At 37.8% G+C, this 14,465-nt stretch overlaps 1 protein-coding gene across 2 annotated transcripts in view; it reads left to right on the top strand.

Annotated features, from left to right (window-relative positions):
* Nucleotides 1-14,465, top strand: part of sgf29 (SAGA complex associated factor 29) — a 30,413-nt gene that overhangs the window by 3,223 nt on the left and 12,725 nt on the right. The window lies entirely within an intron of this gene.

The raw sequence follows: 14,465 nt of genomic DNA, 5'->3' as shown, positions 1-14,465 counted from the left end.
CATTCGTGGTTCTAGCCACAACATTTTGTTTCTATGGGTACACTTGATATGCAAAAGCTCCCCTGAGAATGTTTAAAGGCATTTGCAGCTAATCCCAGCAGAAATAATTAAGAATTTCAATTAGGAAGATAATTTTAAAGAGCACATGTATACTTGGGTGGTACTATGGAACAGTCAGCATCATTGTTAAGTTAGGACAACTTTGAAATACAAAATGAGCTATATATTATTAAACACTTTTTTGCACTTTATTTTACTGCACGTGCACTTACGTGTAATTACAGTGTACTTACCTAAGAAAGTTCACTGTGAATATATGGTATCTGCATGGGTTAAGGTTAGGTTCAGGGTATAGTTATTAACCAGTTATTTTAATTACTATAATAATAAGTACATGGTATGTACATGGGGAACAGGACTGTAAAATAAAGTGTTACCTTTTTTATAATTAAAAATGGAAATATTAATCATTTTAACATTAATATTTTAACTAAAATATTTGTGTTTTATCATTTATTTATTATACACTACTGTTCAAAAGTTTGGGGGTCAATAAGAAATTTATATATTTATTCAGCAAGGATGCATAAGTGATGAGGATCAAAAGTTATAGTTAAAACATTTAAAACATTTTACACTTTGTATGTATAAAAAATCCTGAAAAAATCTATCATGGTTTCCAGAATAATACTAAGCAATACAACTACTTAATAAATATGCTTAAAATTCAGCTTTATATATATATATATATATATTTTTTTTTTTTTTTTTAAATTGTAATAATATTTCACAATATATATATTTTTTTACTGTATTTTTGATCAATTAATGCAAAAAATCTTGCCAAGGGAGGCACTTGGCCGTAGCTGTAGTTTCAAGAGAAGGAAGAATTCAAGACCAGGACACATACTCATACATATAGCAGCTGACCTTTAAAGTAATTTTGGGCCATTTGGCCAAAAGCACATCATTACATGCCATTGCAGCGATTTCTACTTGTCAATCCATCAGGGCGTCCACTGTTTTGACAGGCACCATGGCTGTCTCCACGGTGGTGTCAGGTAAGTTGTCATAATGGCATTGGTGAAGCTAATGAGATCATGACACATGGACGATAACAAGATTAGCGATTAGCACAGTACCTCGCGCTTAGCAGAATTTTTTTTCCTCTCAGATTTTAAATCAAATCTCTTCCCACCACCTGCTGTACATAATAATGCGTGTGTGTGATGGTTTATGAAACCTGTTTATTTCATTATTTGTTTAAACATTTTCAATGATTTGCAATTCACTGGCATGGACCGGAATCTAAGGATTATTTTTCAACCCTCAGACTGAGAGAAAAGTCAATTTGCATCTAAAGTCATTATATGATGAAATGAGATTTTGGAAATTATATTTGCACACTAGAACAAATCTGAATAATAATATAATTTTTATCAAGTAAATGTGATTGTATTGTATATATTTTTTCATCTTCTGAGATGCTTTCTTCAGAGGTAACTATGTGGGCTCATTTCTATTCAAAAGTGATTTTATGTCTTTCAGAAACTACCAAGCCAGCGGCAGATTCAAATGTAATCTAATTTGCATAGATTTGATATGTGCTTCTTCTGGTGGGCAACTGTAGACCTCATTCATGGTGCAATCTTTTAGGAAATCTAATGTTTAACAACGCAAATGGCTAGTGCAATGCTAGTTAAGTCAATCTAGAAATAAGTAAGCTGTCATGTTGGCACTGTTGTTTTTATGTCATCAATAAAAAAAGAAAAACAAACTTGCACGCTCTGCAATATGTCGTGGCAGTGTGCATACTAAGAAATAACGTTAACGTTATTATTACGTTAGCACTAAAACACAACATAATGCAGTGTTCATTTCAAAATACAGGTAAAACACCTGTAAAATAAATACAGAAAATTCCTTCAGATCAATACAGAACATTGTGCCCTGTTTTTACGGATATTTTTTTTTTAGAGTGTAGATTCTCTCGCCTACTGCTTTACAAAGTGAACTGCGCACATTGCGCAATAACCCGCCAACTCTGTGAGTGCAGTCACAAAATGAATGAATGTCAGTGCTTGAGATTGGATCACAGCAAGACATGAAGAGGCTGTTGAGAAGACGCCTCGGACTGGGGGGTGGTGGGATGTGAGAGTGAGAGGAAGTAATGAAGAGAGATATTCCAGTACTGTAAATTACTGACATGTTTGGCAGTGGGTTGCCACAGTACATAATGACACTGTTGGCATTTGAAGCCAAACACAATGGCTAGATGTGATTTGGACTGCTGTCAACATACTCTCTAGCTGATCAAATTAACTAGCGGACTAAGCTGCACAATACTTTAATTGTGTAACTGACACATGTATCTGGTTATGCAGACCCTTTTAAATTTTTCACAAATTCTGTCACTCGTCTCATTCAGTGATTAAAATTCTTGTTCTGTTCTCCGCTGCTTCTGCCTGGAGTCTAAACCTACTCATGCTGATCGGCCACTCAATCAATCTATCTATCTATCTATCTATCTATCTATCTATCTATCTATCTATCTATCTATCTATCTATCTATCTATCTATCTATCTATCTATCTATCTATCTATCTGTCTGTCTTTATCTATCTGTCTATCTATCTATCTATCTCTCTATCTATCTCTCTATCTATCTATCTATCTATCTATATTTCTGTCTTTATCTGTCTGTCTATCTATCTATCTGTCTCTCTAAACTCTCTCATGTGTCTCATCATCAGTGGTATCATGTTCTCTTTTATTCACACAAGATCAGTGGTCCTGATGAGAAGCACATCACCGTTTCACAGTCAGTCACTGTGTCACACAGACACTGATGGATTACCACAGTGAGATAGAGAGAAGTCCGCATCGCACGCTTTCCAAAAGAGATTAAAAAAAAACATCGCATACACAGTATCTCATATCACAGTACCCCCATCTGTCAGATTTTTCACATATCAAGTATATTCTCTCCATCTAAAGTTAAGATTATGCAAAAACAAAACGGCAAATGAGAGTTGAGGGGTGGAGGGGAGGGGAGAGAGAAACAGGAAGAGAGTGAAAAGGTTAACGTGCTTGCATACATGAGTACATTAATACTTAACGCAGAATGAGTGCAGGTTGTGGGGGCGCACGGACAAGGACAGAAAGAGAGGTTAAGGGGACCGGCGGTAAATAGAAAGAGTGGACTTTATGATAATTTCATTTCCAGAAATATAAACACATTAACACTGCAAGAAAGGGTTAACAATGAATTGACTAATTACCAGAAAGACAGAAAGCAAGGGAGGGGTTTGCAAAGAGAGGGACAAACAAATAAATGAATAAACAAGAAAATGCTGGGAGATTAAATTACATAACAGATATTAGGAAGTTCCAGGCAAAGATAAAGAAGAAGGATTTTCTCTTACCTTTGATTGTGTGAGTGTGAAAGACTCCCTCATAAACAAGTGAATTCCAAAGCACAGGGGTCTGCACTAACAGGTGGTGCACGAGAAAGAGATAGAGAAAGGGAGAGAGAGAGAGAGAGAAAGAAGAGGAGGGGTAGGGAGAGAGGAGGAGGAGGAGGAGATCGTGAGGAGTGAGTGTGTAGCATAACATCAAAGAATATATAGGATTACACATGCAGAAATGTGAAGAAGTGGAGGAGGAAGAGAGGGAGGGAAAGATGGGAGGAGAAATTTGTTAGAATGCGCAGTGACTGGAGAAACAGTGTGATGGATGGATATGGAAAGAGAAACTGTGTTTGGACTGAGCCACATGTGCTACAATTTTACTTGCACAAGGCTAATTCCATTTCCTGTGGGCATGTTTTCTGCTTGTTGTTGTAGTCTCTCGCTCTCTGTCATACTGTGCAATATTAATTTAGTCTACATTAATTTGCACTGTCAACATTAATAAGCAGGGCTCTGTTATCAGTGACTGAAGGATTTAGATTCCTCTTAAAGGGATGGTTCACCGAAAAATTTAAATTATGTCATAATTTTCACTCTCATGTTATTCCAATGTCATGAAATGCTGGACCAATACTGGACCCCACTGAAACTGCAATATCTTCCCTTGTGTTCAGAAGTAGGATTTTTGTACAGGTTTTGAACGACATGAGAGTAAAAAAATAAATGACAACATTTTCATTTTTAGGTGAACTAAAAATGAATCCCTTTAAGAGGAATCTTAATCCTTCATAAAGTCGACTGATAAAAAGCCCTGCTTATTAATGTTGACAGTGCAAATTAATTCGACTAAAATAATATTGTAAACACATAACACAGTATGACGTATAGAGAGAAAAAGAGTGAGTATTTCTTTATCCCTGTTTGTAAGTATTGCACATACTGTTTTTAATGCAGTATAAATGATTTGCATGTATTTATGCATGCTTGTTTATGCATATTATGTTACTGTTGTCTTAGTTGCTGGCCTTGCAGTGTGTTGCAGTGGTGTTAGAGTTCTCACTATGTGCCAAAGGAAGCATCTGTCTCTCTCCCTCCATATAATTTGCTCTAATGATGCCTAATGATACATGCGTGAGAACACACACTCCTACACACACACACTTGCACAATAATATATCAGAACACACACTGTAAAATCAGAACAAACTCTTCCACAAAGATTTTTTTTTTTGACGAGGACTCACTGATCTTATTCCACCTCAACTCTCTTTCTAACTCTCTCGCTCAATACAGGGGGATTAAAGATGGTCTCTAGCATGAGCAGTCGCTCATTTCTTTGTTTTTCCTCATTAAATATCTCCCCTGGCTTCATCCCTTTCTTTTTTCTATCCATTTCACCCTTACTCTTCCCACTCACTCCCAGTCCTGCCTCTCCCCCCTATTCTTTCCATCTTCACCCAGAGGATTTTTTTGTCTCTTCCTCTGGCATGCTTAAATATACACGTGTGCGATTGAGATGGAACGAATGAGAATATTTTTGTGCGTCTCTTTCTTTTGTGTATCACGCCGGCTCGACCGCCTCTTTCACAGGTGTGTGGCATATTATATTGTCTTATGAAATCACTCGCGTTGTGCCCCTCTCTTAATGCAACTCTTTTTAGGACGCTATCGCGCTGATCAGAGGCTCTGTGGTCCAGATGTAATGAAAGCAGAGCTAAGCGACTGGCAGATAGCAGAGATAGCACACAGCGGAAAACGCCTTCTGTTACCGCGCAGGCCCGCCGCCCCAATTAACCAGTCTCATGCTACCCATCAGCCCCACAGCCTCTGTACGTGATCTTTTTTGTCTGAGATCATGCTGTTATTAACATACTCGGATCAATGTCTTATTGAATCGCTCTAATTAGGTTCTATTCATTTAATGAAAGACGTAGAGGGCAAGTGGCACTCGATCAGAAAAGGCCCGGGGCAGTTTCTGATTGTGGAGGACAGGAGTTGCTATTAAGAAGAAACAAAACAAGTTAGGAGTTCAAAAGCCAGCAACATTTGCGGCATGAGACTGGTTTTGTTGTGGTGGTCATGATTCAGATTTCATAACTAGCAGAATGCGGATATTACATGATCGCTATCGCAGGATTGAAGACCTTATCTTTCAGTGTCAACATTGAAACGCTGCACAAAACATTAAACCATATGTTGTTGCTTCTTTAAGTGCTGTTGTGATATGTTTGAATTTTGCTGAAGACTCTCATTTTGGATTTAAAATAGGGATTTGGCTTATATTTCTGTTAACACTGAACTAAATAGGCCTAGTCTTCGGGGCAACCAGAGGAATTTTCATCTTCCTGACACCGATCCATTGATTTTCGTCTTGATTTTATTGGATTTTTCTTCATATTGAGAGGACCTGGGCTTCAGAACTGCCAAATGTTTGTGGGTTTGGGTGTGACAATTTTCAAAAAATATTTTAGAAATGTAACAATGGAAACTTTTCACGTACAACTGATTTCAATGCCTTCTGTAAGGGACTTTGGGTATTAATGTAAATTTTTACCTTTTGGGATGACATTACAATTAAAGACAATTACAATTACAATTACAATTATTTTGTGTTCCAAGTTGCCAAAAAAAAAAACCACACACATTAAAACAGGAATTAGCGTTAATATTTAATGAAAATTATATATACGGCTGAAGATTTTAAAATGTAAAATTTTTACTGGGTCCCAGGAGGTCACTAACATCTAACTAGTTTGACTGCTTTATATTGGAATATTATATCAACATTTGAGACATGTAGCACATAAAAACACACAGCGATACAGACATTTAAACAAAATGTTACCATATTCTCTGTTCTCCCTTACTCTTTGAAAACCGTGTTTCAGTTAGAGGAGATAAATTAAAAGAAAATAAATTTACTGCACAAAGAATTTCTGTGATAATTTAGCACCCCTCATCTTTTCAAATTCAAATTAGTGTTCTGTATGAGTTCTCAAGTGCAAATGATTCCAAAACACATTTTTCTACAGACAAATTCAAAACAAAACATGAGATTCTCATACACTTGACACATATGGGTTGATTTTCTTAACGTTTTTTTCTTTGGAATGTGTAAGTGACTCAATGAAAATAAAAGAGGAGTGTGTGAATTGAAGCTTTCAGTGTTGTACACGTGAAAATAAAGAAAGATCAGAAGAGAGCTATAGAGGAGAGCTGCTGTTTCTTTTGAGTGACAGTGACACTGACACTAACAGACATCAAAGTGATGATGTCATATCCCCTAAACTCGACCTGGCTGTCACCATGGTAATGAGGTGCTGCACAAGACGACCAATTGTTATTGAAGTGCACCAATACATGCCATTCGCTTCACTTTCTCACGTTTCTCTTTTAGTCAAACAAAACTCAAATTGAGATTTAATTGGACTCTGGGCATCTGAATTCCTGTCTTGTCAGAGAGCAGAAGAGAGAAAAGCACCTTCAAACGTTCAGGGAAAGGGTGGAGGATGGGTATTGATGGGTGGGAAGAAGGAGAAGCCTGAAGGGTCTAAGAGCAGTGCACATTAATGTGTATGAAATTAAAACTGGATTGTTATCTTCTCAATTAATTTAAGGCCATTAGAGACTAATAGGGCCGAGTCTCATTATTCAGCCTATACTGTTAACCAGCTGCTCATTGAGCAGAAAGAAAACAAGTTACAGGCGACGATTAAGAGAGAAATTGATGGATAATTGGTTTGGTACAAATAACATGTAAGAAAGAGCACCAGGAGGAGAGAAGTAAGGTATGGGAAGACCAGAGCCAGAAGGTTAGAAGTAAACAGCAAGCAGATTGGAATGACTAAGTGGCATTAAAGCATGAAAAAAACATATTACTTGTGTTTTTTTTTTTCAATATCAGTGTTGGCTGTGAATATATTAGCATGAGCTACAATACTTTAACAGCATAGTTCAGTGTGCATGTAAAGTGTATTGAAGTGCAGTAAAAGTATTATAAAGTCCTAGTGAAATCAATTTACCATCGCATTTGAAACACACACACACACATAGTTAAGTCTTGGGGTCAGAAAGCCTAAAAAATATCAAACAGCACCTACATCACCTGATGTTGTTGGGGTAGGTTTTAAGAATAAAACAGATGAAACAAACAAAAAAGTGTTTTGGCAGCAAACCCACCATATGGTTTTGGTGCAAACAGGAATAAAAAGGCCCAGGGGCGTAGCACCAAATGTTGGGCCCTGGTCACAGAACCAAGGGATGGGCCCCTTACAACACCCAACACCCAAAACTGCTTTATTTTCACTATTATTCAAAACTTTTTTTTATTTTCACAAGGTTACATTCAGAGTACCAATTGCTATAACATAGCAAGACATTTTAAAACAGACTAATTTTAACTATTTAATTTATTATCAGATAAAAAACAAGTGAATTATTAACATTAATAATATAAATGTAAATAATAGCTACATTAAAATGTAACCTTCAAATATTTTTCAATTTTGAGCGGACGGGAATTCTGATTTGTCGCTACACTCATACATTCAACAGACTGCTCTGTGATTGGCTACAGTCAGAGCCATATAGAGCCACTCTATATGGCTCTGGCTACAGTGCTTCACAGACTGCTCTGTGATTGGCTACATTGCTCCAGAGACTGCTCCGTGATTAGCTACAGTGCTTCAGAGACTGCTCTGTGATTGGCTACAGTGCTCCAGAGACTGCTCTGTGATTGGCTACAGTGCTCCAGAGACTGCTCTGTGATTGGCTACAGTGCCCCAGAGACTGCTCTGTGATTGGCTACAGTGCTCCAGAGACTGCTCTGTGATTGGCTACAGTGCTCCAGAGACTGCTCTGTGATTGGCTACAGTGCTCAACAGACTGCTCTGTGATTGGCTACAGTGCTCAACAGACTGCTCTGTGATTGGCTACAGTGCTCCAGAGACTGCTTTGTGATTGGCTACAGTGCTCAACAGACTGCTCTGTGATTGGCTACAGTGCTCAACAGACTGCTCTGTGATTGGCTACAGTGTTCAACAGACTGCTTTGTGATTGGCTACAGTGGTCAGCGCTGCAAACAGGAACACTTGTAAACGTGGACTGTTTATCTAATTAATACCGTTATCTAATTAAGTCTCTGTACTCATTAAGACCGTGCAGAAAGACTGGTACCGTCACATTTCCACAATTTAATTATTTACTTTGTATAAAGTACCGGTAGGCTACTTTTGACAAGACTACTTCAGTGAGGTAAAGGGATAAGTAATGTTACAGTTACACTTTTCTCTCGCAAGCCTCACCATTCCCCCCCCCCCCCCCCCCCCAAAAAAAAAGTCAAAAGTTGTCTGCCCTCCTTCAGCTTTCTTTCCACTCTTTTCTTTTTTAACCTGATTTAGGCTTCATTTTTTGTAGTGCGAGGCTCCTTTCCATCCCACAAGCTGAATTTAACTGCTGGACTACAAGACCAAACCATTTCTGCTGTTGATAGGGGGGTCGCTAACATGGGTGGGCACAAGCTGCTATGCAAATAAAAAACATTTCTCAGTTTTACGGATGGAAAATTAAGTCTTGTGAATTTTTATTACCGATAGCATATTATTATAACTATGTGAATATGTCATTTTAATATTATGGATTATCAATATATTGTGGACTGTAATATATTATTATAGATTACTTGTTACTGTTATTTAAAAGTAATTATTTTCCTTTCAATATTACTCTCAGAATTGTAATGCGTTACATTACTCCTGTATTACTTTTGAGTTACTTTCACCAAAATAACTACAGAAGTAGGACTTAACATTCATATAACTGTGGGCCATCCAGGCTACTAACAATATAGCAATTGGCAAAGTGAAGGCTCAAGACAATGCAAAAAAGGATGACAGACAGAATCACAAACTATCCAAGTCTGTTAAAAGTATGGTAGAGTTAAAGTGATTATCTGGCAATATCTGGGAATAGCTTGGGTCTATTTATATTAGACAAAACAGAACTGTATACTCTAATGCCATGACAAGATGCACATTTGTTCTTTTCTAACTGTTGCCATTATTTTATTCTCTTTGAATTTAAGAGGTTCACAACACAAAACTGTCATGCAAAAAAGTGCGTTTGATGAACATAGCTAATGCTTTCTCGGGTAGTGTAAAGTGCAATTGGAGGACCAACCCTCAGCCTCAGTCCATAGAAATTAACATAGGCTAAACATAGCTGCTTAGAAAGAAAACATAGAACAAATAGAGACCCTAAGGCCAAACTCGAAATAATGCGCATACGTCCATCTCGCGAATGTTCAGTCATCTTCTGCCATCTTCACCTATTACTGCTGTTTTTTCTTTTTATCTCCTTTTTTCTTGTTGATAAATTACATTTTGGGCTAAAAGTCTGTTACGCAAGTGATACTGAACATGTACCGAGTAAAATATTACTGAAAATTGATTAGTAATGCCTTACACTACTGGATTACAGCGAAACGTAATATGTTACTCGTAACGTTACTGTTACTGCAATGCATTACTTTACAGTGCATTACTTTACAGCTGCTGTCAGACTCGTTAAAATGGAGAGCGACTGAACTTTGAAGTCAAGGACTTTTCTCCCCCACCTTCACCTGAATTGGAGGATGTTGAATTGTCTGTGGAAACAGGGCCAGAGCCATATCAATTCGAGCTGGCTCAAACTGCAGTCTTAACTCCCGCATCTAGATCGGCATCCGACAATGCTTGCGAAGCAGCCGCGCAAGAGAGAATGGGGCCAGTCTCTGAGTGGTAAAATATTAGCATTATGGCTGAATTAGGCTAATGTTCATAAAATGCAGGTTGCACACTCGAGCGATAGGCGGGAACTCGCGATCTTCAAGGCCAAGTGCATGGAACCATTGGCGCCTAATTTCCAAGTCTGGTGGAAAGTTATGCAGTCCAGCAGTGCTGTTGCAACCAGCAACACTACACTTACCTACACCTACATCCTAACCACTGTACTAAATACAAATAAAACTAATGCTAAAAATCTACGCTATCCTGACTGATGCAATACTATGCTACAAACTAACTATGCTTCTAACAATACTAACAACACTAACAACTATGCTAATTAACTACCTCGGCTACACAAAATAATCTAAACTAAATAAATGCTATGCTAACTAGATGCTAATATACGCTATCCTAATCGTTTTCAATACTCGAAATTCCAACTCCTGACTCGCTACAGTGGCTTTGACGGAAGCAGATGCTTTTATACCAGGGGATGCCAAGGGCGTGGTGAGCTCGCACCAAGGGCGTGACAGAGTTCCGTCACAGAGTACCCTACGTCACAGAGTACCCTACGTCAGAAGCTTTCCGTTTAACCTGAAGAGGGCAGCACTCAGACATTTTTACACCATATATTTGTAAAAATTAAAACACTTTATACCCAAATGTCAAAAAATTTTGTTTTAGTGTTTAGTTATCCTCTAACAACGATAACAATCATCCACCAAATTATCATCTATTCCTTACAGTTTAACAACAATGCCACAAATTATTAAAACACCGTTAGTAAAACACATTAAATTGTGTTAATGCCTAAAAAATTATTTACCTAGGCCTATATAGCCTACTTTACCTTATTAATATAATTTAATTTAATTTTAAAATGAATCTATATTATATTGTTTCAATATTTTAATGTTTTATTCAAGTAATAATTAATAAATAAATTAAAAAAAAATGAAATAAATGTTAAAGCAGAAATAAGAAAGCTGTAAAGTAATCTCTGGTTTAAACTTGCTCACTCCGCACTTTCATGCGCGCTCAGTTCTCTCCGCATTGGATTGTGGGAAATAGTGCTTCAGCAAGTATACATCGAATGTACACTCGAATTCACAGAGGATTGTGGGTAAAAGTAGAGAACGAATATAGGGAATGATGTTGTTCACTCAGAATTCGGACACTACTACAAAATGGCCGACACCCGTTCCCCTGGTGAAAAAGACGAGGGCTACTGTTAAATGTATTAAAAATGCATTATAGTATATTTGTATTGTACTAAAAACATTCTTAAGTATATATTTTATACATTTAATAGTCTTTTTCACAGTGGATAGAGAGCGGTTTCAGACACAGCTCAATTCTTAGTTAAAGCACTTACTTTACTTTTCATCTTCAATCACTAGAGAATCATGATGAATATTATATGTACATCTTACTGAGAGAAAGAACGTGTTATCAGTATGTTTTGGGAAAGTTTCATGTTTAGAGCAAGAGCCCGACCAACTCCAACCTTGAAGAAGCTGCGTATCTGTGTATATGTGCTAGTATTCTTTGTTACAGATCAGTATTGGTGAGGAGAACAACTGACACCCTGGGAGATGGAATGACTTGCTTTCTCCGACATGCTGGAGCCCAGAAACACAGTTCTGTGACCTCGGCGGGTCACAACGTGTCTAACGCAGGGTCCGGGTGTTAGCCGTGTAATCGATGAAGATATGTTTCTGTCTTCACAGTATGCTGAGTATTGAAGCTGAATTCTGCTAATGAAACTGCAAACTATTCTTCAGTGAAATTTCTTTAATTGACTGCACTTCTGACTCTTCGTTCATCATATCTGGTCCTTGGGCCTTTAATTGTAAAATCCCCTACACTATCAAATACCAACAGATAAAAATCCTGATGGCCATTGGGCTTAAATGGTCCATTGTTGGATCTTCCATTAGGACAATGATCCAAAGAAACTTTTTTTTTAAACCTGAGCACAAAATTAAGGTTCTGCCATGCCTGACATGAACCCTTTAGAAAATGAGTCGGGTAAACGGAAGAGCACAGACTTGGGAATTTGTTTTTTGTTTTATGATCTCTTTTCAAGTGTCATTCAACCTCATCAGACATTATAGAAGAAGACTTAGAGCTGTTATCTTGGCAAAAGGAGGTTGCAAAAAGTATTGCAATCTCCTAAGTATTCTTTGGATGAGACGTTAAACTGAGGTCATGACTCTCTGTGGTCATTAAAAATCCCAGGATGTCGTTTGTAAAAGAGTTGGGGTGTAACCCCAGGATCCTGGCCAAATTTGGCCTCTGTCCATAATCATGGCCTCCTAATCATCCCCATATATACACTGATTGGCTTCATCACTGGGTCTCCTCTCCACCAATAAGCTGGTGCGTTGGGTGTACATTGGTGGTGGTAGATAGATAGATAGATACTCTGAATGGGCACACTCTTTCATATGCGAGTCGCCACACAAACAAACAGGAAAACCAACAGACATGACCATATAATGAGAAATATGGTGAACTAGGTGAGAAATGGTGAGAAATAGGGATCTAGTGGCTTTGACGGAAGCAGATGCTTTTATACCAGGGGCTGCCAAGGGCGTGGTGAGCTCGCACCAAGGGCGTGACAGAGTTCCGTCACAGAGTACCCTACGTCACGTCACAGAGTACCCTACGTCACGTCACAGAGTACCCTACGTCACGTCACAGAGTACCCTACGTCACGTCACAGAGTACCCTACGTCACAGAGTACCCTACGTCACGTCACAGAGTACCCTACGTCACATCCAAGGGGGTAATCCATCAGCCGGAAGTAGAAGCTGCCTCCGGGGGCCGCCATTGTAGCTGGCTATCACCTGCTGTTAGCATCCCATTGACTCCCATTCATTTTGGCGTCACTTTGACAGCGAATAACTTTACATCTGAGGCGTCCAAAGACTCCATTTGTCCATTATTTATTTCTAAAGAAACACGACAATGTATAAAAGGCTCCATTACTTTGTATCTTACGTTATGGCCCCGTAGAAGCCATTCTTGTAAAAATAGGCTAAAAATTGCGTCATAACCACGCGACTTTATGTCGCACAATAGAGACATTACCGTATAGACAGGAAGAGAGGCTCGCACAGTCTTGCAGGCAGTCTTTTACTGTCTAAAGTCAGCCCATGGCATAGATAGAGTCCATAAAAGCAACGCGACAAAATATTTAAACAACGTTTTTGAGGAATTGGAAATAATTCGATATGTGGCAAGTGAATACATATGAAGTAACATTTATCCACGAACTTTAAATTATTTATCTACTACTACACCTACGGGGGATGGGGAAATTAATTATCAGGAAATTATACAGGCAATGGAAGAAGAAAAAAAACATCTCAATGTCTATCGCGGTTAACGTTGTTCCTTTATTTTTTTACACATCTACGCTTGAAGATGAATGTGATCCCGTTCGGAAGCCATATGTACAAAATGCCTACATAACGTGAAATAAAGAAAAACGGTTTTGTTCAAGTGTTTGTGACCGTGATTTATTAGCCAAAACTACATGATTTTACACCTAGCTCACAATTCTTTATATATTGGAATATTTTGGTCATGTAATATTGAATGGATACGAAAATGACTCGAGGGGACATTATTATATGGTTCCTGGGCTCATACTAAGAAGTATTTTTTGGATGGGTTATTATTCTGTTTGATGTAGAAGGAAACGAAAAAGAAGGGAAAAAATTATTTGCATATGTGCCTATATTTGAATCATTTTTAATAATTTTGGAAGATTGTGCTGTAGCCTACATGCATTTATTTATCTGTTATGTTTGATTGTATTATGTGTGTGTGTGTGTGTGTGTACTAGCCAAATATTTAAATCTAATGGATATATACATAAACATGTTCAAAATAAACTAAACTAACTAACTAAAATTACTAGAACTGCAGATAGGCTACTCAAACGATTACAATCCTAAAGTAGGCTATTTTAAAGTCGATTTTAGCCACTTCTTTTATCATGTCATATTGTAATTATATAGCGTAATATGTTATATTAAATTAATTATTATAACCACGTCCATGGGGCTGCTTTGACAGGGTCAACCACACACACCCACACTACTCTTAAAATGTTACTGTTATTAAACTGCACATATCTGTCTATATTGTTCATACTGCATACCCATGTGTTCTGCTCATAATGCTACTGTTAATACACTTCACATATTCTTGGCACAGCTACTAGAAGATTTACAACTGTCAGTCAGGTTGCTCACGTGACATCTACGTCATCAAGCT

Source organism: Siphateles boraxobius, unplaced genomic scaffold, assembly GCF_051911475.1.
Source record: "Siphateles boraxobius isolate OS27281-9 unplaced genomic scaffold, OSU_SipBor_1 66, whole genome shotgun sequence".
Taxonomy (NCBI): domain Eukaryota; kingdom Metazoa; phylum Chordata; class Actinopteri; order Cypriniformes; family Leuciscidae; genus Siphateles; species Siphateles boraxobius.
This window is presented reverse-complemented; position numbering and strand designations above follow the sequence as displayed.